The sequence below is a fragment of the Pipistrellus kuhlii genome, unplaced genomic scaffold, assembly GCF_014108245.1.
Source record: "Pipistrellus kuhlii isolate mPipKuh1 unplaced genomic scaffold, mPipKuh1.p scaffold_m20_p_15, whole genome shotgun sequence".
Taxonomy (NCBI): Eukaryota; Metazoa; Chordata; class Mammalia; order Chiroptera; family Vespertilionidae; genus Pipistrellus; species Pipistrellus kuhlii.
In genome coordinates, this window is record NW_023425460.1 from 46,636,083 (window position 1) to 46,661,113 (window position 25,031).

A 25,031-nucleotide genomic window follows, 5' to 3' on the forward strand; every position below is an offset into this window, starting at 1 on the left:
GGTGGTCGCTCTTGTCCTGGGAAGTCCTGAGCTCTGCACCTGAGTAACTGAATCGGTTCATCTGATTCGAACGCCAGCCCTGTCTCTGCAATGACGTACAGTTTACAGCTGTGCCCAGTGCCAGCTGCCAACAGCCTCCCGTGCTCAGGGGGAGCGGCGTTTCTCTGGGCTGGGGCTGGACTCCTCTGCTCCCAGGCCTGGATCACGGGAGCTTAACAAAGTGGGGGTCAGCCTGAGGTTTGACTGTGGTGTCACTTTCAGAGATGATGGGGTGGGGCCCAGTGGAGGGGGTGAGGCAGGTGAGCAGGTCCAGAGGAGTCGGGGCCACCAGGGCTTGAATCCCACCCCTGCCCAGCTGCCCCCAGCAGGCTGACCCGATGCTTCATCCGTACGGAGGTGGTCCCGAGGCAGGAGTTGGGTGTCACTGTTGGCACACACCAGGCGCCCGGGATCGGAGTGTGGGGCAGTTTGAGAAGACCCAGGGCCCCAGGGCTCCCTCCTTGCTGTCCGTCACCAGCCAGGGAGCTTTCTATGGGAGAAGGCTCGGGGCCAAGCTCAGATCCAGGGGCCACTGAACCCTTAGAACTTCGTCGTCCATTCTGATTTGTCTCTCCTGCTGTCTGTCCCTCGCTGAGAAAGTTGTTTTTCTGGGGCTGTCACTCAAAATACCGTTCCATACCATACCATTAAAATCGTCACTGTTTGCTGATTTGTGTTTATTGAGACTAAATCCAATGGGGTGATGAGAAAATAGCGCTCCACTGTTTACCAAACCCGGTTCTTGTTTTTGATATTTTAGTGCATCATCTGTTCTCACTTGAATGTTGTGGAATTTGTTGGTAAAGTGTTATGCAGATGAAAATCCATATTTCAGTGACGTGATTTTTTTTTTATTCAAATGAGCGTATCAGAGTGTGATAGTCCTGGTGCCTGACCTGCCATCGAAGCGGGACCTGTATGGACGGCCTCAGAGCGAGGCTTGGTCTGGGAGGTTTTGGACGGGCCGGGACCTTGACCAGATCTGGGTGCTGAGTCAGCTGCCCGGAAACCCCCTCTCCCAGCACTCCCCTCACCAGCTGGGGGGCCCCTGGCTGCAGTTCCCTCTCTGTGACATGGCGGCTTCTGTGGCTGTTGGAAAACTTGAACAAAAGGACGGTTATTTCCTGGTTTCCATCGTCCTGACACCTCGGGTTGAGCTGTGTCATAGCCTTGCTAGCACGCCCTCGGACAGCATTTATTCTTTGTTTCTTCGTGGCTCACACATCATTCTGGGCCCCGGCTTTCATGGTCTCTTAGGCTGATGGACACGGAAGCGTTTTTGCAAACTTGGAAGTTTGTGAGTTGGACCTTCCCCCGGACAAGGACAGCTGCTCAGCTTTCTCAGTGGACCACGGCTTCCACGGGCGCCACGGCTGTGAGGCAGCCCGAGTGGATCTATGTGTCTCTGGGTGTTGGCCTCAGAGCTCAGGTTTGGTTCAGTGTCAGGTGACCTTGGATTCTTATGTTCAAAGCCCCGGGCGCTTCTGCTGCTTCCAAACACAATGCAGACCGGGCTGAGGGACACCCACCCCCAATGCACGAATTTCATGCCCCGGGCCACTAGTGTAATATATAAAGTACACACATGCACACACACGCTACACATACAGGCCTATGTATATATGCAGTATTACATATATATTACACCATCCATACTTTTCTGCAAAAGCGCTTTTTAAAAAAATTAAATGCAGCATGTTTTTGTGGGATTGGATGTTGTAGCCGGATCACAGGCTTGTTCCTTTCCCTCGGTGCGTCATGTCCCACGGGGACTCTGGATGACCCAGTGCTTGCTCGCTGTGGGCGCACAGGGCTGTGTCGAGCCCTTGGCATTCCTGAATAAAGCTGCTGTGGCCCATTCTTGTACATGACTTTATGGACATATGTTTTCAGTTCTCTTGGATAAATTCCTCGACGTGGAATTGCTGAGTCGTAGAATTAGGTGTATGTTTAGTTTTATAAAGCAGCTATAAAGTTTTACACCACTCCCCATCGTGAAAAGCGAGCCGTTACTTTAAGCCGTCCAGCAGAAGGCTGGCCCAGCTGGAGCGGTGGAGGGCGCGGGAGCAGGTCCGGCACCCACAGGGAGACTCCGAGCTGCCCGTGTGCCCTGCGGGGGCGTATGGAGACAGCCTGCTTCCCCCCGCCTCTCCCCAGCGGCATGAGGGTCGCAGTCTTTGCCTCCCGGTTCTTTTTTTTTTTTTTTTTTTTTATATATTTTATTGATTTTTTACAGAGAGGAAGGGAGAGAGATAGAGAGCCAGAAATGTCGATGAGTGAGAAACATCGACCAGCTGCTTCCTGCACACCCCCCACTGGGGATGTGCCCGCAACCAACGTACATGCCCTTGACCGGAATCGAACCTGAGACCCTTCAGTCCGCAGACCGACGCTCTACCACTGAGCCAAACCGGCTTCGGCTGCCTCCCGGTTCTTGTCCCGTCGGTGCCCACCGTCCTGTGCTCATGGCTGACAAGCTGGTGTGACCACCCGGTCTTGGAGCCGCCGCACGTGCGTGTCTAGTTTGTGTCAGTGCGAGGTGCTCCCTGCAGGTCAGCCCCCGTGGGCGGGGCCGGCCTGCGCCCAGCCGCCGGGATATGCTGGCCTCGCGGGCCGGGCCTCACCGCACAGCCGGCCGGCAGCTCCTCCGGGCCCCGTAGGCCAGTGCCTGGGGGTGTGGTTAATAGGCTACTAGCGTGGGTTCCGTTTTATCCCGCCTCTTTCCGGAGAGTCATCCGAGGACTCCGCACAGCAGGGCTCTACGAGGGGTGGGCTGGGAAGGGCTAGAGGTGATCAGAACGCGCGTCCAGCAGCTGCAGACACCAGGAGAGCTGGCTGTGAGCAGGGGCGCCCTCAGCGGAACAGCCCTGCGCCGCGGGGACAGCGTGTCCTGGTCGCTCACCAGCGCAGTGACTCGCTGGGAAGCTGTGTCCTGGGTGGAGAGGTCAGTGAGGGCTGGTGACACTGTCAGGCTGGGTTCCCGCAGCTGCCGCTGTGCCACGGCCCCCAGGAAGAGCCAGGACAGACCCGCGAGGCCTCGGCCTTTTTCTGCCAGCGCCGCCGTTTCCAAGGTGACGTGGGGTCCGTCCCGGGCTGGGCGGTTAGGGAGGTCCGCAGGCCCGTGGGCCTTGGTGTGTGCAGCACCGCCTGGCCTGGCTTTCCGCGCAGCGCCTCCTGCGGAGCGCCTGTGTTGGCCTGGGCGGGGAGGCGGGACTCAGGCTCCGTGGGGATGTGCCCATGTTGGTCTTTACACACATGATGCTCGTGTCTAGTTACTGAAATCGGGACCGGAGCACACTGCTCTCTCGGGCTCTCCAAGCCGCCGGAGCTGACCGTGCGGAGGAAGGGAAGGCCGGGATGGAAGGCTTGTCTGTGTTTAAGTTTCAGGAGGAAGATAGACCTGCTCTGGGTTTAAATATAGCGCGTGTTTGCTGCCGAGCTGGAGAAGCAGCGATCGAGGATGTAGGTCATCGGCTTGGGAGGATGCGTTCCGAGTTCTTGCATCTGAGCAGCACGGTCTTCCGCTGGGCGCGCATCGGGTTACCCAGAGTGCAGCAGGAGTCACAGGGGTACCTTCGCCTCAGGCAGGGGGTGTGACTGGGTGCGGGGCCCCGCTGGCCGCCGCCAGCCGCCGGAGGCACTGCAGCCGGGGCTGCGGGAGAGGTGGGCCGGGCCGCCCCAGCAGAGCCCGCGGAGAAGGGGTAATGCCAGCGGGGATGTCAGTGCGCGGGGCGGCGCACGGTGTGGAGTGGCATGTTGAAGGGGAGCCGCCGCCCCTGGAAGGTCCGTGACATTTACGAGATCCGCAGCCGGAGATAGCTTGACAGCTTCGAATTATGTTTGAGAGAGTTTTTCTTTTAAGAAGGAAAATGATTACTTCTGTTTTAAATGTCACTGCGGAGACATAAACATGCCTAATCGAGTTACATATTTAATTCCTGTGGAATGTGATTCTCATCCCCGGGGAGAGCCCGGTTGGTTATCTGGGCGCCGGGAAGCGGGCAGTGCCGGTGACTGGATGCGTTCGGTCTTTGAGTAAGCGGCTACTTGCGGGTTCATAGAATGGGGGGGGGGGGGGGGGGGTGATTATTGAAATATGCTTTCGCCTGTACACACTGAGGGGGCGGCATTGGTGGTTGTCACTGGGAGACACCGGGATTGTGTGACCCGAGGACAGTAAGGCAGGAACGCACAGATGCTCCTGTCAGTCCCTCCTCCTGGCTCCTCTAGCGGGAGTTAGGGAGGGGCCGGGTGAGCCAGCAGCTCCGTGAAGCGTGGCCGCAGGGGCGCTGGGAGGACAGACAGACGCAGAGCCGGGCAGAGCTTCGGGCTGACTCCGTGTGACTGAGCTTTGTCACAAAGGCTGACGCGGGGTTCAGGGCACCGGCAAGGTCCGCAGGCAGCTGCACAAGCAGCGCTGTCGCTGTGGGTCGCCTGACTGGTGGTCTGCCAAGGCATCCAGAACTTTCTCCGAGGGAGCTGGTGCTGGAAGGTGGCCAGCCGCGGAGCGCCGTGTGCGTCACCCGGGCCGGTCTTGGCCTGCTCCGCCTGCTGCCTGTGGTTTCGGTTCAGCCGGGCAGGGAGCCGGGGTGCCCACCGCCCAGCGAGGACCCGCCGGCTGGTGCTCGGTGCCCGGCTGCTGGGGGGGGGGGGCCCTTTCGGATGTGACCTGGCAGCTGGGAGCAGAAACCAGGCAGTTGTGCCCGTTCCCAGGAAAGGACTTACGCAGCCGGGTCTTTGCCAAGTGCGGCGGAGGTCAGGGTTGGGAGCGGGAACTCCGCCCGCGGCCGGAGGGCTGGGCCCAGCCGCCCTGAGTCAGCAGCGCCCAAAGCACTCGTCCGCGGGAAGGAATGCTCCTGTTCATTGGTCAGCAGCAGCCACACAAACCCCGAAGGGCTGAGCCTACCTGTTATTTTGTAACTAAAGTTGTTACTTTGAAGCACTTGGAGAATCGCAGGTGGTGGTAAGGGAAGTGATACCTCTGCCTAGACTCCCCAGGGTAGCAATTTGCAAAATGATGGCAACCCGACCAGGAAATTGGCAGATTGAGTCCACACCAATCAGATGCCCGTGTGCCTGTCTTCACTGCAGGCCTTCACTTCTGTGCGGGGGTAGGGGTGGGGGTGGGGGTGGGGGGTGGGGGGGTGGGGGTGGGGGTGAGGGTGGGGGAGGTGGGGGTGGGGGCTTGGAGAGGGAATCCTGCAGGCACCCTGTGGTCTAGAAGCAGGAGGCCCAGCACCCAGGGGCCCCTGTTGTCGGTCTGCAGCCACACCCACGTCAGGTGGCCGAAACGCACGGCTGTTGACAGAGCTGGCCTCCTTCCAAGACCCAGCTTGTTCAGAGAAAGTTCCAGAGTTGGCGCCCAGCCCCTAACCCAGACAGCCGCTGGTCTGTTTCCGGGTGTGTTGGGATGTCACGTAAACGGAGCGCAGCGAGCGTGGCCGCAGGGGCGGCCTTTCCCCTCGGGCAGCCCTGGGGAGCACTCCGCCTTCCGTGTGGCTGTTCTGGACTCCATGGCGACCAGAACTCGGCGACGAGGAAACCCGCTGAGGAGGCCTGGGAGGCAAGCAGCCTCCTGACTGGTGGCAGGTGGGCATCTGGCCTCCGTGCGGCGTGGCCACGCTCCGCCAGCGCCCGTGGGTGCTTTGGAGGCGTCGCCGTGCCGCGGTGGCCCAGTGGTCCCGCCGTGTGGTCCGCCCATGTGGGGCCGGGCTCTGAAGTGTGTGGAGAAGCAGAGCCTGGGAGAAAGGGTTCCTCGGTATCCGCTTTATTAGAGGAGAGAGAGTTATTCAGCCATTTTCTTTTCCTTTTTTAAATATATTTTATTGAATTTTTACAGAGAGGGAGGGAGAGGGATAGAGACCTAGAAACATTGATGAGAGAGAAGCATCGGACAGCTGCCTCCTGCACGCCCCCCACTGGGGATGTGCCCGCAACCAAGGTACATGCCCTTGACCGGAATCGAACCTGAGACCCTCAGTCCGCAGGCTGACGCTCTATCCACTGAGCCACACCGGTTAGGGCTCAACTATTTTCTTTTTATTTGGCTTCTTGGATCTTTCTTCTTTTTATGTAAATATTGACCACACCTATCCTTTCTCCCTAGGGATAGGGTGGGGTCAGGGACAGACTCTGCTCTGTCATCAGTGGGGTTTGCGATGCTGATTGTCAGCACATAGGGTTTGTGTGGCTGCCGAGCTAACCCTGGGCCCTGATCATCGGGTGTCGATGGGGTGCCTGGCAGCAAGGCACTTGGAGAACACCTCTGCCTCCTCCATGCCCTCGTCCGGCGGGGAGGGCACCTGGGCAGGGCCTCTTCCCCGACACCCTGGTGGTTGGTGCGACTGTGTTCTCAGCAGCCTCCCCTCCTTCCCCCCCTTCTGGAAGGTTCTGGACCATTTCACAGAGGCAGGCATGTCTCGGCCGGTGGTTCTCCTGTTTAGTTACCACTTGGGACCCGGAAGACAGTTGCTGAGACACGGACAGTGTGCGGCCTGTGCGGGAGCTGACCCTGTCTCCACTGCGGGGCCTGCATGTGCGCGGCCCCGGGGGCAGCTGTCCCCCGCCCCCCGGCGAGGATCTTCTCCCCCCTCTGGCCTCTTCAGCGTTAACAGGCGGCCTCCTGGCCCGCTGGCCTTCCACGGACACGTGGGGACACGCCGGCTTCTGGGAGCGGGTCAGCCTGCTCAGACCAGCTGCCCCGCGCCCCCGCCAGCTGGGCAGCGGGTGTGGGAACGCAGCCGGAGCTCACGGAGTCGCTGGGAGGGGGGAGGGGTGCTGCTCACGGAGCCCCTCTTCCTCTTTCTTCCAAAACTTGGCTCACATCGGCCCGTCAGCGGCACCATCTACTGATTCCCTCTGTTTACGTTCCCAGCCGTTTCCACGGCTCCCTCCCCCAGCCTGGCATCCCCTGTCCTGTTGGTTTATCCAGCAGCCCGAGCCGGGGGATGGCACGGTGCAGCCACCCTGCCCGTCCCCATCCGCGGGGAGAGGGGGACACAGCGGGCGGGGCTGCATCTGGGCCGGCACAGAAAACCGGCTGGTTTGTTTTTTACCAAGTGGCGAGTACCAGGACGCCCCTTACAGTTTTCCACGCGCTGTCCTTATATTTAAGACCAGAACTCTGCTGAAACCAGTTTGGCTCAGTGGATAGAGCATCGGCCTGCGGACTGAAGGGTCCCTGGTTCGATTCCGGTCAAGGGCATGTACCTTGGTTGCGGGCACATCCGCAGTGGGGGGTGTGCAGGAGGTAGCTGTTTGATGTTTCTCTCTCATCAATGTTTCTAGGTCTCTATCCCTCTCCCTCCCTCTCTGTAAAAAATCAATAAAAATATATTTTTGAAAAAGACCAGAGTTCTGAAATCTTGGCTGTTGGGTCTTTTTGCATTTTTAAGACGTAAAGCCAGCTGGACATAATTAATATTACAGAAGTTCCATAAACATTCTCCCTACAGAGGCCGAGCATGCGCAGTGTCTTCCTGGAGGCACGCTTACTGAGGTCAGAACTGGAGGTGGGGGAGGAGGCGAGCAGGGACGTGTGGACTTGACCTCCGCTCTCGGTGCCAGGGGCTGTGTGGGAAGGTTGGCTTTCGGGTGGCTGTTCCCCGGAATGAAGGCTGATTGGTTCAGACCTGATGCACCTGGTTCGGTTCTGGCTGCGCCGCAGTGAGTGGAGGGGCCTCTGGGAGGATAACGGCCGCAGTCGGTGTGGGAACCTCAGGTCTCGCGTGGAAATGCCGTCACCGCGCCGGGTGGAGAGCACATTCCTTCTTGGACTTGAGCAGGTCTTCAGACCGCTCCTGCCCCCGCTCTCCTATCCTCCGAGGAGGGCCTGCCTCCTTACGTCACCATGACCCGGACTCTGGCTCTCGGAGATGGGGATTCGGGCTGGGAAATCAGGTGTTCCTCTCAGGATACGTCACAGGATGGACCCCAGGACTGTTTGAAAGAGGAGAAACTATAATAAACTCTAGTTTCCTGCGATGTGAATGGTTTGGAAGGTAGAATGCGGTTGAGAAGGTGGTCACAGTGGTGTCAGACGTTTTTAAAATATTGATCAGTCATAGGGATCCTGGTCAGTTGTAAGGCGGGTTGGCAATGGCCAGCACTGGCCACCGCCGTCATGTCCACCACCCACGCCGCCCTCCCCCGGGACTGGGAGAGGCTTCTGCACAGAGACACCAGCTGCGTGGCACGTCACTGGTTAAACTCAGTGTCCTGTGGGCAAGCCACAGAAGAGACGTGGCCGCCGCTGCCCAGGTTCTGCCTTTCCCGTCTGCCACGGCGTGTCCGTTCCCCCCTGGCCCCCGCCGCTCCGCGGACAGGAAGCGGCTCAGATTGTGCGGAAGGGCCGTCTATTTGCTCTTCATTCCATGTGTCGGGAAATAAATGTGAATTCTCTTTAATGCATCGCCTCTTTTCATATTGCATTTGCCAAGAAAGTGCAATTTTATTGGACATTGGGATTGAATTCTTAACTGAGTAATCAATTTCAGCAGTAAGTTAAAACGCCTTCTATTAATGGACAACTGCAGCCGTTAATCAGAGCGCCGTGGGTTAACAGTTGTCAGCGTTTATGCTGATGGCCTGGCCTGTGCGATGCCGGGTGAACCCCACATCCCTCCGCGGGGGGACGCGCCTTCTCGGGGTATTGAATTTGGCCTCTGCCGGCCGCGGGAGACGGGGAGCACTCCCGGCTTTGCACAGGGGCTCCGTGTCCGCAGAGATGGAAAGGCCCATTTGTTCTCTGCTCCTCTGCTTAGTGCGATCTGCGCTGTGACTAAAGCAAGACAAATGGTATTTTTAATGAAACCATTTAATAACCTCTGGAAGCCCGAGTCGGGCCCTGGGAAAGGCAATTAAAGGCCGGCCGGATGGAAACGCACAGCGGCGGCTTCGGCTCCTCTGACCCAGCTCCTCTGCTTCCAGGTTTCGTCGCTGTGAGTGGTCGTGAGCCGATGACGCCGGACTCCCTGCCAGCGACGGGCAGCCCGCCGTGCGTGCCGTAGGGCCTGGACGGATTCCTCTTGGTGAGTTACTGGGCAGTGCCCGCAGGTAAAAGCTCAGCCTCAGAACCCCCTCGGAATGTTTTCAATTAGCGGATGGCTATGGATCGCGCAGCCTCTGGGAGCCTCATGGGGACGTCCAATGCAGGGCCGTATTGATTGCCGTTCAATTAATTGCATCTGGTATTTTCATTTATCAGAAGCAAAATACATGTAATTAACTGAAGCAATATAGTTCCGTGTGAAGCGATTGCTGGCGCTGCTGCCATAAAGATAAGTCACCGGAACGCAGTGCTGGGACGTGGGTCAGAGTGGGAGTCATGTTAGGACCTCCTGACATTAATTACGAAGAGTAAAGGCGAGCTGGGGAGGCGGCCTCGCCTCCTCGAGTCCCCGCACAGTGCTAGGTGCGCTCCCTTAGGCGCAAGCAGCTTGCTGGCCACGCGTCTTCCGTGGGCTCACACTTCCGTGGCCAGCCTCCAGGAGGCTTGAGCACGCACTGGCCGGAGAGGTCTTGCCCTCCAGAGGCCACAGCGGACATGACATCCCTGAGGATCCCTCACCGGAGCAAACTAACCAGAGCCACTCCAAGCACCTCTGCACCAGAGGCGAGAGAGACTGGAAATGCCGAGGAGCATTCTGGGGGCAGCATGAGAGTGTTTGTTAGGAAATATCTGGTCCCTCTCAACCAGAGCACCCCGTTTCCTTCATGTGGGCCCTGTGAGATGCTGGAATCGCCCGGGATCTCAGAAACCTTGCTGGGCAGGGTCTCTGTGGGGCTGGGTTTGGTGGTCTCAGTCCCAGTTTTGGGGTGCTGGGTTTGAAGGTATTTTCAGGGTGATGGAAATAAACCCACGGACTCCTGTGGGCCCACGGCGTCCGAGCACTGGCTGTGCCCCGTGCCCAAGTTCTCACAGAAAGGCCCGAGGCTCACCTGCTGCTGGGGGGCGTAAGGGGTGTCCTCTCATCAGTGGGTCTCATAGACACCGTGGTTGGAAAACTACTTCCTCTCAAGATGCAAATGTGGACGTTTACCGAGCAGGGATGGATGGGCTGTTAAATACCAGCCGGGGTGAGGAACAGCTTTTCATTGCCTCAGCCTAACAATTAACCACCCTGGGACCCTGTGTACCGAGGGTCCACCTCAGAACGCTGACTGCATAACCGCAAAGTCCGGGTCAGAATGAAGTTGTAACCCGCCTCCTGATCAGAGTCTTGAGCCCCGAGTGCCCCACCAGTGGGCTAACCTGCACCCTGACCGCCTGGCATGTACTCACCGGGGCGTTCTCTCGGGTCCCAGGAAAGTACGCGTAAACCCTTGGACCTCTCTGTGACCGTCACCCTGGCCAGGAAGGTGTGCCCGCTTTGGGGCGGCCGCACACAAAGCCCTGCGCAGTCAGGGCGTGGCCACGCCCGAGGGGCACCTGGGGCTGCAGCCGGAGGGGCGTGTCAGCCTGCGGGGGGCGCACTGCTGTGCCGGGAATGGACGGGCCTTTTCACGCGGGCGGGGAAGGACGCATGAAAAGTCGCAGCCCCCAAAGGCCACCGGGAGTGCTGGACCCTCTGCTCCATGACGGCGTGTCCTCATTTATAGCTTCGTGTAAACCTATTGCTCTAGGCTGGTATGGTGGAATGTGGCTTTTTTTTAAATAACTCCAAACCCAGCTTCTCCCCCAGAGGGGCCCGCTCTGCGTGTGGTGAGCGGGGACGGGCCGCACTGGGCTCTGCTCCTCTGCCGCCCTCCGCGGGTTACGGGGCACCTCTCCCTCCTCCTGCAGCCGTTAGGTCCGAGGGGTCACACGGTCGTGTCTGTCTCGTGCTGTTTTGTTGTTGCATTAATATTTGTAGCGGCTCCCAGTCACCTTGTCATTTTGACAGAAGCGTCGGGGAGAAATAGTGCTGTTTGTTAAATGTCTGCAAACGAGCGGGGATGGGAGTCGGCGCCGGCTTTGTGCTGGAGGTGGTGGGCAGTGCGGCTGCGGTTTGGCAGGGACGCCGCCGAGCACCCGGCCGCCTGCCCGGGAGACGCTCACAGATCCCATCATGCTCCTCGCAGGGCCCAGGGAGAGGCCACCCGAAGCCCCGGGCTGCTAAGGCGCTGGGTCCCGGGGGCCAGACTGTGGGCCGTCTGAGCCGGGGCTCCCCGGCCTGCAGGCTCAGTGAGTCTCCTCCCCGGTCACTGGGGCCTCGGCCCTGTTCCTGCCGAGACATTTCTTTCTGAAAAACAAAGAGTGTTGCCTTCCTTCAGAAGCACACCCACTGGTGGCTCTGGCTGTGAGGGGCAGTGGCCATGCTCTGTCCTCAGCCACGGGCACCATGCCCACGTGAACACACGGCCAGAGGCAGAGTCAGGCCTGTCACCTGCAGGGGACGGTGCTGGCGCTTCAGCCAGGACCTGCAGCGGCGTGGCACTGTGCAGAGGGCCCCGGCTGGAGGACAGCGCTCTGCTCCTTGGGATTTTATGCCTGAGCTGCAGGTCCAAGTTCGGGTGGGAGCCGTTCCCTGGGAGGAGCTGACGCAGCCCTCCTTCCTCCTGCGAGGACCAGAGAGCCAGTCCCCGTCCTGTCTCTTGTTCTGTTCGCAGATTGTCCCATCCCGGCACCCAGGGCCGCGCCCCCACCGACTCCTCCTGGTGGCTGCTTTCTGCTCTGCTGGCTGTTCCCCTCCTCCGCCCTCACAGCCGCTGGTTCTGCAGTCAGCACACCCACCTGGACTTCCTGGCCAGGGCGGGTCTCTGCTGGCCGCTTGGGGGGAACAGAGGTCTTCTCTCCCCCGGAGGGTGGGAGGGGGTCGTGACTCAGCACCCCATCGAGGCGTGATGCTGGTGGGCGGGAGGTCCACCTCTTTTCCCAGACTGTTACGTGCTGGCTGGGATCCCATTTTACTGGACGCTCAGATCACTGCGCCCGGGTCAGGGGACAGCCGGCAGCGATGCCCAAGGGCTGGTGGCCATTGTTCCTGAGGCTCGGCGCCCGGCCCGCCTGTGTTAAAGGGAAGGAGGATGGGGGCCGGGAGCTGCCGGGGAAGGGTCAGGGCCGCCCTTGTTGCAGGAAACGGTTATTTTCTGTTCACTGTAAGTTGCAGGTTGATGATGTGGAAGTGTGAATGGGAAGGAAATCAGCTTTCTCGTAAAAAACGTTGGGTCTCCAATCAGGTGTGATTAACGAGAGAGGAAAAGGGCGTGTGTGTGTGTGTGTGTGTGTGAATCTTTTGTTTAGTATTTATGTGTTGCACCACTGCAGTCACTGCTCCTAGCGCGCATTAGACCAGTGGCATTCCGTTAGCACGCCCTTAGTGCTAGGCGGCTTCAGCGTTACTTCCCTCCGGGTTCTCACGAGGGACACACCACTCCCGGGTTCGAGTGGCAGCTTCCTCAGCAGCAGATGCTCCAGAGCTGCCGGGAGGGCTCATCTCCACTCCGCTGTTCCTGGGGGAGTGTGTCCCCACGCCGGGTGCCGTGGCCGCCTCCTTACCCGCCTCTGACACCCGCGGAACACACTTGCTTTATTTATTGAGTGACTCATCTATTTTTGGCAAATGGCGACTCCCACCTGGCCTCGTGGTGTTAAAATACAGCCTCCTGGGTGAGCTGAGCAGTTAAGATAATTCCCACAGACTGTGCCCGTTAGGGTAAGAAGGCGGTTAGGGAAGTGCTGCGTGATCCAGCGGGTTCCGTGTGAGCACGTGGGGACACGTGTGGGGGGGTGCCCGAGCGGCTCCCGCGGGAGCAGTAATGAAGGGCACGCTCTCCTGTGCTCACCCTGAGCGGCAGGCGCGGTGGCATTTATACATATTTCATGACGCGGTTTCCTTAGCCAGTTCCTCAGCGGTGCCCTGTTTAAAAGAACAGCCACAGCCGGGGGCCGCAGAAGCCGTCCGGTCCACTCTGGCAGAGAGAACAGTAGGAAGTAAGCGTGTGGGGGTGACCTGGGCCTGGTTACGGTGCTAATTCCCGGGTCTTCACAAACGTGTCCTAAGACGCGCTCCCACCGGCACCCATCGCTCTCTCAGGCCCCCGGGTCAGACCTCCCTGATCTTCCCTCCCGGTCTGTTGGGAGTGGGCCTTGATTCGTTGGAAGGTATTTAATGTCGGAGATTTGCAGAAAACGTGGCAGATATCCGGTTCCCGGGCCCGGTAACTCAACACCTTCTCCTCGGCCGCCCTCCCCTCCGCCCAGCGGTACGCGGTTTGACTGACGGGACCCTTTGTTGGCCGGGCCCGGTGCCACCTGCAGCTCCTTGGGAAACGCAGCTGAAGCGGGCAGGGGCGGGATGCCCTGGCCGTAGGAGGAGGCGGAGCTCCGAGCGGCCTGCCCTCTGGAGGGAGCGTGGGACCCGGCAGCGCAGCTGCATGGATGGCCCCTCGGTCACGGTGACCATCGCCCGCCCCTCTGCAGACCACATGGATTGCTTCCACCACGTGTGGCCACAGGGGCGACCTGCGGTGGGGACAGCTCTGTGTGAGGGCAGGTTCTATGTCCGGGGGGGGGGGGGGTCTAGATCAGTGGTCTGCAAACCGCGGCTCTCGAGCCACATGCAGCCCTTTGACCCCTTGAGTGTTCCAACGTCACTTCTTCAAAATAGACCTGCCCAGGCTGAAAACCAACTTCTGTGCATGAGCCACGAAGTTTCAATCACACTGTACGTGCGCGCCTGTACGTGGTATTTTGTGGAAGAGCCACACTCAAGGGGCCAAAGAGCCGCGTGTGGCTCGGGAGCCGTGGTTTGCCGACCACCGGTCTAGATCAATGCTCTCGGCCTCATCTGCATCTCAGTATGGGAAACGCACTGGGATTGGCTCTGCTAGGTGTCCATCCCCCTCTTGCACACTGGGGTCCTCTCGGGGGGGGGGGGGGGGGGGGGCGGTGCCTGCTCGTTGATGGCACAGAAGCCCGGGTGCCAGTCTCTGGAGGACGCAGCTTCCGGCTCCGGTGAAATTAGACCAGGTGTGGTGAATGAACTTGGATCGGGAACAGCACTCCATTGGCTAAACTCTCTAAGGTGGCCCCCCAGCCCCTGAGGCAGAAGCCCTGTCCGTGCCCTCGCAGGTTCCGTGGTTTATGGACGGGACCCGCACGTTACGGAAGCCACGCGCTGTTTGGAATGAATGGGACTGGGGTGGTTGGCATGCTGGGCCCGGCCCGGCACCTGTCTGGAGGGCAGGCTGGCGGCATGAGCTGGGAGTGCTCCGCAGACAGAAGGCAGCCCAGCGTGCTGCACTACCTGTTGGGGAGGCGCGTGCTCTGAAAGAATAAAGCATAGATCCTGAGCTTTCTCGGCCCCAAGCAGAGGCGTGCCCGTCTCCCCTGCCTGCAGGCGGGGCTGGGAGTTTGAATTCTGTGGGCCCTGGGGACCCCCTGTACCCTCCCGGCTCCCCTCCTGGGTGAGGGCTGGGAGGAGGCCCATCGCCCATCACCCGGGTCCCTGGGGACGGGGGACAGATGGCCTGCGGATCAGCACGGGGGCCCCCTCCCCGCTGCCCTGCGGATTTGGAGGCTGGTACTTCCTGCCTGCATAGCTGCTGGCCCCAGGCCTCCGTGGTTAAAACCTTCGCTCGGAGAGGACTGTGCTGGCTCCTCCGGCTTCAGTGGAGGCTCACTGTGCTCCCTGATTACAGCGGAACGGCCTCCACGCCGGCGAGGGTGCAGCTTCCTCTCGGAAGGCGGCCGCATCGATCTGTGCTCGGATCCCCCACGGGGTCGATGGCAGCCGGAAAGCTCTGCCTGGTGTTCGCACAGCAGATTGCCTCGCGCTCGGCCCAGCTCGGAGCCGGGAACGCAGGGAACACAGCGGTGGTGCTCCCGCCCTCGCAGCCCCGGCGTTGGCACCACTCCTCGCGTTTGCGTGGGGAAGGCAGAGCCCCGGCCGTCGCCTTGGTGATGGGGCGGGGGGGCTGACATAGGGCCAGGAGTGCTTGCAGCATGACCTTGGCCCCTCTGATGGCATTGCCCTTGGGCAGACGAAACCCCTCTGCGCTTACTGCCTTGGTTCCCCTGTGAAAAGGGGGTGGGCAGAGATGGTCCATCGCCGAGTTGTGGGGTCAGTGAGACGCTGGCATCCAGGTTGCAGGAACGTTCAGGCGAAAGGTGACGAGGACCCTAGACTTCCCTGTTCATAACACACAGCTCTCTCCTGGGACCTCGGACGTGGGAAGCAAAACCCCCTTTCCCGTCAACCTGCTAGTGATGTTCCTTCATCGGGAGGAAGGGTTTGGGGTTCCCTGGAGCCTTTCCCTGCAGGTTCCACTCGTGTGGTGAAGGGAGGGGTGACAGGAAGGGCTGATCCCACTGCCTGCACCCCTGTTCACTGATGTGCTTCCCTCTGTGGGAGCAGGCCCCCCCTCTGCCGATGGCGCCCAGGCTCTGCCTCTGCGCGGACATTCCATGTGCCCGGGGGGGGGGGGTGTCCCATCCCCAGGGGGTGACCAGGTCGGCAGGGAGGCCAGGCCAGGCGGCTCTATCTGAGGGCAGCGCTGGGGAGCCTGCCAGCTCAGCCGCTTCCCATGAAGCCTGTTAGATCCAGGTCAGCGCTCTGGACTCCGCGTCCTATGGCAAATTCTGAAAATGCAGATTTGTAACAAGCAATGGGAGTGAGTTCAGACTGTCTGAACTCACACTGAATAATGGCTGGCTTTATCAGAGCCTGGGCTTCGGAGACCCTTGGGTCGCCATAATCTTTTCTCAAGATTCCATTGATGGCTGAGGTAACGCCACATTACTGTTATTAACAGTCCGGGCCATAAAGAAACACCCGTCAGGAAAGGAGGATTCAGTGAGAACAGTAGTAATAACAAGACAACGTGGAGTGTGCAGTGTGTTCAGTGAACTCAGGAGCCACGTCTCATTTAAAACCTAGAGCTGTGCCCACCTGTGCGCCCTTGGCGTCTGCTCCTCTGTTAAACGCGGTCTCTTTAAATGCGGGTCTGAGTCTCAGGAGGGGTTCGGGGAGTGGGGAGGGGCAGCTCCACATCTCTGAAACTCTTGGTTTCGTGTTGTTCTCGCTCTTCTGCCTGTCCGCCCCCCCCCCCCGCCTCCCCCCAAAGGGAGATTCTAACCCGGAAGGAAGGACTTTCAGAGGAGCAGCTGTGTCCCTTGGTGTCTGGGCGTCTCTCCATGGTCTCCCCCAAACAGCCAAGGTGAAGCACACAAGGCCCCAGTCAGGCAGAGGTTTTCTCCTTCTAAACTGAGCGGATTCATGTCCCAGGAGGAGGGAGCACGTGTCCTAGACTCCGTTAACGTTTGCATACGTTTAAATTGTTTAATTTTAGAATTTATTGCCTCCGTTTCGGATTGTGGGGGGGAGGGGGGCAGGCGACACATTGCCCCGAGCTCAGCCTCTTTCCCACGCACCCCGAGTGGAAGGCAGGAGAGCAGCCACCTCGCGGGGCTCAAATGTGGGGAGACGCCAGGCCTCCCTTCTCGGCAGAAGTGCCTTGTCTGATGTCGAGCTTCAGTTACCAAAGGGCTGGATTTACAGCTTTTGACATTCTGCTCTTGGAATTAATTAGGTGGCTAATCATTATAAATACCGTTTTCTCCTGCCGTTGTCTCCATTTAATAGGGCCTCTCCTGCTGCACGCACTTGTCAGTTTCTGACTGAGCCTGTGTTTGGCTTTTATGATCTGTCAGGGGAAAATGGAAGTAAATCCTTTATAATATGCTAATTGATCTGTTTGGGAATTTTTAGATATAGACAACATCTGTGCTTGGCAGGAACTCGGCTAATGGCTTCGTCCTCGGGCAGATGGGGTTCCGGGCTCCGTGACCTTGCCGACCCGGCCGTGTCCCCCCCATGGGGTTCGGAGGGTGGGCTTTGGGGGCCTGACTCTGGTGTGAGGTGCCTCTGGCCAGCGTGGGCTGGGATTGAGCTGGTTCTGGGAGGGACCCGGGATGGCCGGCCCGGCTGGAGTGCTGGGTTCAGAGCCTGAGGCCTTGGTCCTGGCAGCCCCGGGACCTGCCGTTCTTGTGGGTGCTGCACTTCCTGGGAGCGGGCACCTTTGCTTTCCCCCGGGCGGTGGTGTGGGCGCCGAGAGAGCTTATTCTTTCATGCCAACCTGTGAGCCCGAGGCACCGTCCTCCTGTGAAGCATGAGGGCCGGGGGCTGCGCCCGGGAGCCGCCTCCAGGGAAGAGCTTTTCCCGCCGCTGTGACCGGTGCTTCCGGTCCCGTCAGGGCCCGAGGCCCCGCAGCGAGCCTCTGCGCTGGGCTAACGGCTCTCCCTGGCCATGGGGGGCGGAGGGGAAAGCGGCGTTTTGGGGTGGAGTGTGGGGGGACCAGACTGGTCCAGCACTTGCCCTGCAGGGGGAGCCCCTCGAGCTGGGTGTTGTGGGTGTGCTGGTGCTGGTCAGTCAGGCGCAGCCCGCCCCGTGCCCTGTGTGTGGTGGGGACCTGCAGGTTGGGAGCACCCTATTTACTCCGAGTTTAGTGGCCAGTGGAGGCTGACCCACTCCTCCTGGCACTGGCAGGAGCAGAATAGCATGGTGCCTGCGTCTGGGTGGGACCCACACACCCAGAATGCGCTGCTCCGTTATCAGGAGTTGGTGGGAAAAGGTTGGATGCTGAAGGCACCTGGTTGCTGTTGGCTTGAGGGATGCTCTGTCCTCTCACGTGGAGCCCAGCTGGGGGAGGCTTCCTGGCGAGCTCTCAGCTGAGGTGCGTGTTGGCGCCTGGAGCGCCGCTCCCCCAGACCGGCCGGGTGGGCCGCACTAGCACATGCTCCTTGGGCTTCGCAGGAGCCAGGCCCCCGGCTGGAGGGGGAGGGAGGCAGGCCCACACCTGCTCCCAGGACTGGTCCAGCTGCAGGTGCCCACAGTCACACATGCCACACCAGGGTCGGTAGCCCCAGTGACTGATGGGTGGCCAAGGTGGTCTCGCAGGTGTGCACTGTCTGAACGCGGCCATTGGCTGCAGCTGCTGCACCGTCATTACTGTGGCCTCGATCCCTCTGGAGACACCTTGCAGGCCGGTCAAAGGCAAGCATTGCAGCATCCTGTCTCCGAGTTACCAGCACCCGGACCAGCTCATCTCTGACTGAACTCGCACACTTCGATGCACACACACAAACCCGTGCAGACCCTCACACGTGCACACGCACACGTGGGGTACATGTGTGACTGGGGGCACCTGCAGCTGGCCAGGTGAGGGGTTTCTCAGACCCGCATCCTCACCTGGTGCAGCGCTCCCCTGGCTCCCCACAAAGGGAACGGAGGTCTTAAGCAAACGGCTCCCGTCTTCACCGAGGGCTCAAATGTGAGGGGCGTGGCGTTGGGGTGAGGGGCTGTGCGGCCTTTTCGTCCTCCCAGGCTGGTGCAGGGGCAGTTGAGCTGGAGACGATGCAGTTTTATCATCGGATTTCAGAGGCCACGAGTGGACCTGGTGTACCCATTCCCCCCGCCAGGCCCTCAGCAAGCATGGCTCTGATCACGCTGTTAGGCCACCGCTAATGCCAGGGCACACTCAGTCCCCAGCCAGCGGGCTCACACACCAACCACGGCATTAAAAGTTCCAGCAAAAGCTGCAGAAATTAACTGGAGGCGGGCGATAGTGTAGGATGTGAGTGGTTGTGGTCACATGAATTACGGAGAGGGGACAGGTTTATACACAGGCAGAGCTGGTGCACAGTAACGAGCAGCCGTGGAAGTGGGGGCGGCTTTTCCATTACGGCGCGCTCCGAAGGGCCTGGACCCGCTGATGAATAGCGTTAATTCGCTCCTGCCGTTCCAATAACTCACGGCGCGGTTTAATGACTTCTAGATAGAACGGGATTGAAATGTTAATTTCTCTGAAGAAATCGGGGCACTCATATATCAGGCATTGCCCCCCTATTAACCTGCCAGTTAATTTCGCTAAACAAGCCTCCGAGAGATGTTTAATGCTGCGTAGCCTTCTGTATTTCTTACCTGAGTTGGAAGTAACTTTCTTTTTCTTTTTTTAACCTCCTGTGTGTGAGCCGTCTGAGATGAGGTTCTTGGGCAGACTCCGTCTAGGTAACGACCCAGCAGCGGTCTCCCTCTTAGCTTCGCGAACAGCCGTGCGACTTAACCTGCGTTCCGTGACAGCACCTGTCCTCCCTCTGCTCTCTGGCGGTGGGTTTGGTGGGTTTTGAGCTGGGAAATAAGGACTGTGGGTCCGCCGTGTTAGATTCCTGAGCCTCGGGGCTCGAATCATGCAGGAATTTTGTAATCACCCTGTGATTTTGTTTTATTTATTTTGCATTTTTCCTTCCTGCTCTCAGAAAAAAAGATGGAGCAGGAAATACTAACTACAGTAACAAAAGTTAACTCTTCTGTGTAATTAAGGAATATTCAAATTTTATGTATTCCCATGTTTTTTATCACGGTAAACATGTATTACTACCTGGTTTTGCTTTACACACACACACACACAAGAACACAAAAACCAAGATCCGTCCTCAGGCGGCTCTGCACCTTCTGGGAAGGGGTGACCCTGCCCGTGTTGGCTTGTGCTGCCCCTGCTGTCCAGGGGGCGGGGGCCGGGTGGGAGTGCTTGGGCCCAGCTCACCTCCATTAGACTCACATGGGCGTTCAAGACAGGGCATCGGACCAACCTGTCGGCGTCCCCTGGTCTCGGCCAAGGGGTCGGGTGGCTTACTGCCCTGTGTCAGGCGCACTGGGCTGTCTGTCTGAAACCGGGGCCACGCCACCCCAGAGTCAGCCGAAGGAGCTCACCAGCACAGGCATAGCTCACGCCTGCTTCTCCTGCTCCGTAACTTTTAATTGAAACCGTTTAGTCGCCACCCCTGCTGCTCGGAATCTGAGGACGATTAGGGAGGCCCCATCTGTCCTTTGAACCGCGTTCTATTGCTTGCTCTGCTCCCCGAGAAGATGGCAGCCGAGCAGCGCTGTCTTTGCTCCCCGCTGGCTGGCTGCTATCTCACTCGAACGAATTACGGCAACTCTTTAATTCAATTACTTCCTGCAGCGGAGCTGGGGGTTGTCGGGTGGAAGCCGGTGCCGCAGCTGCAGGTGAATTTGGGAGTTCACGCCGGGAGTGGGTGCCTCCACACCGCCCCTCCTCCCCCCGGGCTCCCGGCACAGGCCGGCTGCCATTTCAGAGCGTAGATGGGAGATGGCAGGTGCCGGGGGCTTCGCCAGCCTTGCCCCGCGGGGAGGATTATCTGTCCAGTAGCATCAGGTCAGGAGCTCCTGCCCAGCGGTGTGGGGGCAGGGCCAGCACAGGCAGCGGCTGTGATCCCACGTGCTCAGTCCTGGCCTCGGTGTTTGACTCGGAGCTACAGAGTGTCAGGAGTAGGCTGTGCTGTACGGACCTCTTCGCCCGTTTGCCTTCTAATGTGGAAAATCTGCCTAAAATGGGCCCGCGGCACTGCTGCCCGCATACAGGGCGGCGGGGGGTGGGGGGATCTCCGTGGAGACGCCAGCGGGCCAGGGCGGGCGGGCGGGGGGGGGGGGGGCCTCCCTTTGGTGGCGGTGAGGCCTGTCCTTGAGCCTGCCCTGCCTTCCTGTGGCCGAAGGGTCCCGTGGACACGCCGGAGACATCCTCGGTCTCCGCCCTCGGGACCCGGGAAGCTCATTCCCCAAAGCGTCCGGGCGCCTGTGACGCAGTCGGGGGGCAGTGAGGGGGCGGAGGAGGGGGCGGAGGAGGGACACCGAGGCGGGACAGCGCCCGCACGCTCTGCTGGGTGCCAAGCTCGGCAGCACCGTCCCGCTCCGAGGGGGTGCTTTCCCAGTGTCCTGGCGCCAAAGCCTAAGCCACGCCCACGTCTGGTGCCCGGTGTCACTGGAAGGAACTGGTTTGTTCCGGGGCGGCCCTGCCTGTGGGTAGACACCTGCCATCGGTGCTGTCACTGCCTCGGCTCTACTCCAGGGCACTCAGAGGCCGGCTGGAGAGCTAACCCCAGTGCACAGGCTGTCGTGTGCGTGCATGTGGACATACACACGTGTGTCCGTGTGTCTGCGAGAAGGTTAGTGAGATTCTGTCAGGGAGTGTGACCATGACGTAATCAGTTACAATCTTTGAACTTGGAAGCCGACCCGCCTTCCGAAATAGCTGCATGCCCTTTGACCTGTAAGCTCCCGAGGGAGGTCCTGGGAAGTGTCCGGTGTGGGTGGCGGGAGTGGGGAGAGCCGGTCCCTCTAAAGCGGCGCCGTTACACGTGGACAGGCCGCGTGGACAGGCCGCGTGGACAGGCTGTCTCCGCGGGAACGTCCCTCGGAGCCACGTTCCGGCAGGAAAGCGTGGGAGGCGTCCTGGGCGCACGGGGGTGTCACGGGGCCATCTCAGCGGGAGGCCCGTTCGGTAACGGAGATGAGTGGCTGCTTCTCAGACGGGGAACATCGCTGTCAGCTCTGATCCGGGAGGGTGTGCTCACGGCTGGAGGCCCCTGGCTTCTGCTCCCGCCCCTTCTAGGCCCCGTGGTCACCGTCTGCTTCCTCCCCGGAAGCTGTCACCTCCCGGCGTCCTGAGCGAGGGGAGGCGGAGGGGAGGCGGTGTAGGGGCTGCGGGTCTTGGCTTCTCCCTGGTCTCAGCCCCTGCCCTTCCCCGCGTCCGTCTCTGAGGGTGGCCAAGTGAGGGCCTCCCGCCATCACCTCTGTGCGTTCTGTGCTTCCCGCTGCTCACAGAAGCGCCCCCTGCATCCAGGGAGGGCCCAGGAGAGCGTGAGAGACCCTGGGTCTCACTTCATCTCACGTCACGTCCAGTCACTGTCATTGCTCATGTTGGTGGCACGTTGGTTCCGGGGGCCAGGCGCCTCCTCAGGCTGGCTACACGATTTCCATCCTCCATCCCCCACGTCACCCTCCTGCCCACCACGGCCTGCTTCCCAGGGGCCCTGTGTCAGGTGGGGAGGGAGGGGTGGTGGCCATTTCTAGCTGTGGGTGGGAATCGCCGATGGGCGCCGGGGCCGCAGACTCGGAGGTCGGGCAGCAGCGCCTCCCCAGCGTTGACCTTCGGGGTGAGCTGGAGGCCCAGGTCGGCCTCCCATCTGGCCGAGGCTAAAGTTCCCTCCGCTCCATCAATAATGCATGGCCTCAGCTGCTGGGCGTGGTTTCTCCTTTCCCCGCCTTCGGTGGTGTGTGTGGAGCCCTCTGTGGCATCGGGGCCGGAGTCCCTTCTAGAAAAGCTCCCTCGGAGATCGGGTTTCCAAGGATGCCGAGCGTGACGGCAGATGGCAGCCTTGGTGCAGGGGTGGCTTAGGGGTGGCCTCAGCCCCCGGCGGTCCTCTCCGTAGGATGGCCAGCGGGCAGTGGCCAGAGGCCCAGGGCAGGGCGCACTCCGAGAATCCAGCGCCGCTGACCATCCCTGCCCTGGCCAGGCGCTGTGGCTTCCCCTCCGCGGTCAGGAGGGGCTGGTGACGGGGCTCCTGCTGACGGTGGTAGTAAGACCAGGGCCGGGCGGTGTGTCTCTGGAAGTTTGACTGCTGTTCCCTGAAGTAAAGTTAGCAGCCGCTGGGCTTTCCTGCTCAGAAAGCCGGTCTCTCAGAGAAGTCCGCATAGAGTGCCCTGTGGCCACACTGCACTCCCTCAGTGATCTGTGCGCCGGTGCGAGCGGCGGCCAGTGCAGGATGGACGCAGGGCTGGCTCAGAGCGGTCAGACATGGGGCGCGGCCTCGGGACCAGCGAGCAGCCCCCTCGCTCAGAGCCCGGAAAGAAGCCTGCCCGCACTTCCCCCGAGCGCCTCGGCTGCCGTGGTCTTCGTCCCGGGAAAGGCCTGCGGGCTCGTTGGCTCCTAGGCCGCTCCCAGCCTCACTGAGGAAGTTTCCGGAAACAAACACCCTGGGCACAGCCCTACTTTGGGGACTGATTCTATTCAAATTCGCAGCCAAGACATGTTCTGGCCGCCTGTGTCCCTGGGGAGGGAGTGTCCCTGGGGAGGGGGTGTCCCTGGGGAGGGAAGGGGGTGGCAATGGCTCTGGGGGAACCAGTCACAGCAGGGCAGCACACACACACACACACACACACACACACCCCGTTGTCAGAGCCCGGGCTCGGTTCAGCTTCCGGTGTGCCACGGGCTGTTGGAAAACGATCTTCCGTCATTGCTTTTTCTTCCTTATTGAAACCAGCCTCTGCTGGCTCGTCTCCGTCTGAGGAAGGGGGACCCGGAGGTCTGGCGTCCATGTGATCGCTGTGCTGCCCGCCGGTCCTGTCTCCCTGGCTGATCTGAGCCCAGCGGGGCGTCCCGCCCAAAAGGTCTGCTTCGTTCCTGGGGGGCCCTGAGGATGCAGCCAGAGCGGTTTTCTCTGTGGACTGGGGAGCAGACGGCATCAGGGACCCCTGTGAATGGTTCAGAGCCCTTTCTTTAAGCCGAAACCCCGGCTCCTGTTTGCCAGGCGCTGGGATGACAGGAGACTCCGTGGTGGCCCCTGCGCGCTGAAGGCTGACCAGAGCGTGAACTCGGGGCTCAGATGGGAAGACGGTGGCATACGGGGGATTGGGCACCGGCCACGCCCCCTTGGCTCTTTCCTGGGTGATTTCTGCCCCTCATCCGGGAGGCGGCCATTGTCCGGAAGAGCTCCTTTGTGGGGAACCCCACGCACAGCGTGCTGCAGTGTGCCCTGGGCGGCGTGGTGCAGTGTGCCCTGGGCAGCTGGGGCAGCGTGGTGCAGTGTGCCCTGGGCGGCGTGGGGCAGCGTGGTGCAGTGTGCCCTGGGCAGCGTGGGGCAGCGTGGTGCAGTGTGCCCTGGGCAGCTGGGGCAGCGTGGTGCAGTGTGCCCTGGGCGGCGTGGTGCAGTGTGCCCTGGGCAGCGTGGTGCAGTGTGCCCTGGGCAGCTGGGGCAGCGTGGTGCAGTGTGCCCTGGGCAGCGTGGTGCAGTGTGCCCTGGGCAGCTGGGGCAGCGTGGTGCAGTGTGCCCTGGGCGGCGTGGGGCAGTGTGCCCTGGGCAGCTGGGGCAGCGTGCCTCTGGGCAGCGTGCTGCAGTGTGCCCTGGGCAGCTGGGGCAGCGTGGTGCAGTGTGCCCTGGGCAGCTGGGGCAGCGTGGTGCAGTGTGCCCTGGGCAGCGGCACTCTTGGGTCCCTGTCAGCGCCGGCGCCAGGCCTGGGCAGGGAGCTTGGAGCCCAGGGCAGGGCGGTTCTTTCCTTCCTGTCTCCACTCTGTCCCGTTCCTCTGAGAACACAGGCCCGGAGCACACCCTGGGCCACGGGTGCCCGGTCACACAGGTGCCTGCTCCCCTGCAGCCCCCCTCCGGGCCTGGCAGAGGGCCTCCAGCCCCCGGCCCGCTCTGCACCCTGGCCCGAGCCATCCCGTCGGCTTGTTCTGTTTAATGTGAGTCTTGCAGGTTTTACTGCGTCTTTCTGGTCTTACTTCACTGGGGGCAGGCTCCCGCCTCGTTCCGATACGCCGTCCTCGGCATGCTGGATTAATTTCCTGCTCCACGTTGACTCGAGCTTCCTGCACAAGTGGCTGATTTGTTAGCGGCTTTACTGCTTCCCCCGGCCTCGGGGCTCCTCGGGGATGTCCCGGTTTCCCGTTCGTTCCCTGAGTCCTGGTGGGTCCCTCCTCCAGTGCCCAGGGGCTGGCAGGCTTATGGAGCCCCCGCCACCTGGGCTCTGCCAACATGGCTGCCCCGGGTCCCCTCCCCTCAGCGCAGCCCACTGAGCACCTGGATCCCAACGGGACCTGCTTCCCACACAGACGGGTGCTCGGAGGGCTGGCGCAGTGACGGCTGCTCACAGGGCTCACTCACTCTGCAGGACGCAGTGTTGTGGGTGGTGACTCTTTCTCTGTGGTTTAACATGTACAACACACCAGAGGCCGGTGCACGGAATTCACGCCCGGTGGGTGCCCTAGGCCTGGCCTGCCCTCAGGGCCCATCCGGTTCCCCGCGCCTCCTCCCCTCGCTCCCTCGGCGCCCCACCGACGCCGCTGGTTGCCCACCACGTTCCACGCGGCCCCTGGTGGTCAGCACGCCTCATAGTGCACATTGGACTCCCCAGGGGACAGTTTGCATATTAGCCTTTTATTACGTAGGATTTTAGGTTCCTAGAACAAGTGAGAAAACAAAGCAGAGTTTC

At 60.7% G+C, this 25,031-nt stretch overlaps 1 protein-coding gene across 2 annotated transcripts in view; it reads left to right on the forward strand.

The window, feature by feature from the left end:
• CTBP2 (C-terminal binding protein 2) overlaps nucleotides 1-25,031 on the forward strand; it is a 74,669-nt gene that overhangs the window by 21,703 nt on the left and 27,935 nt on the right. For both annotated transcript variants that reach the window (XM_045582196.1, XM_045582197.1), the window contains exon 2: nucleotides 8,968-9,068. The gene's annotated coding sequence lies outside the window, so the exon portion shown is untranslated. The remainder of the gene's footprint in view (nucleotides 1-8,967; nucleotides 9,069-25,031) is intronic.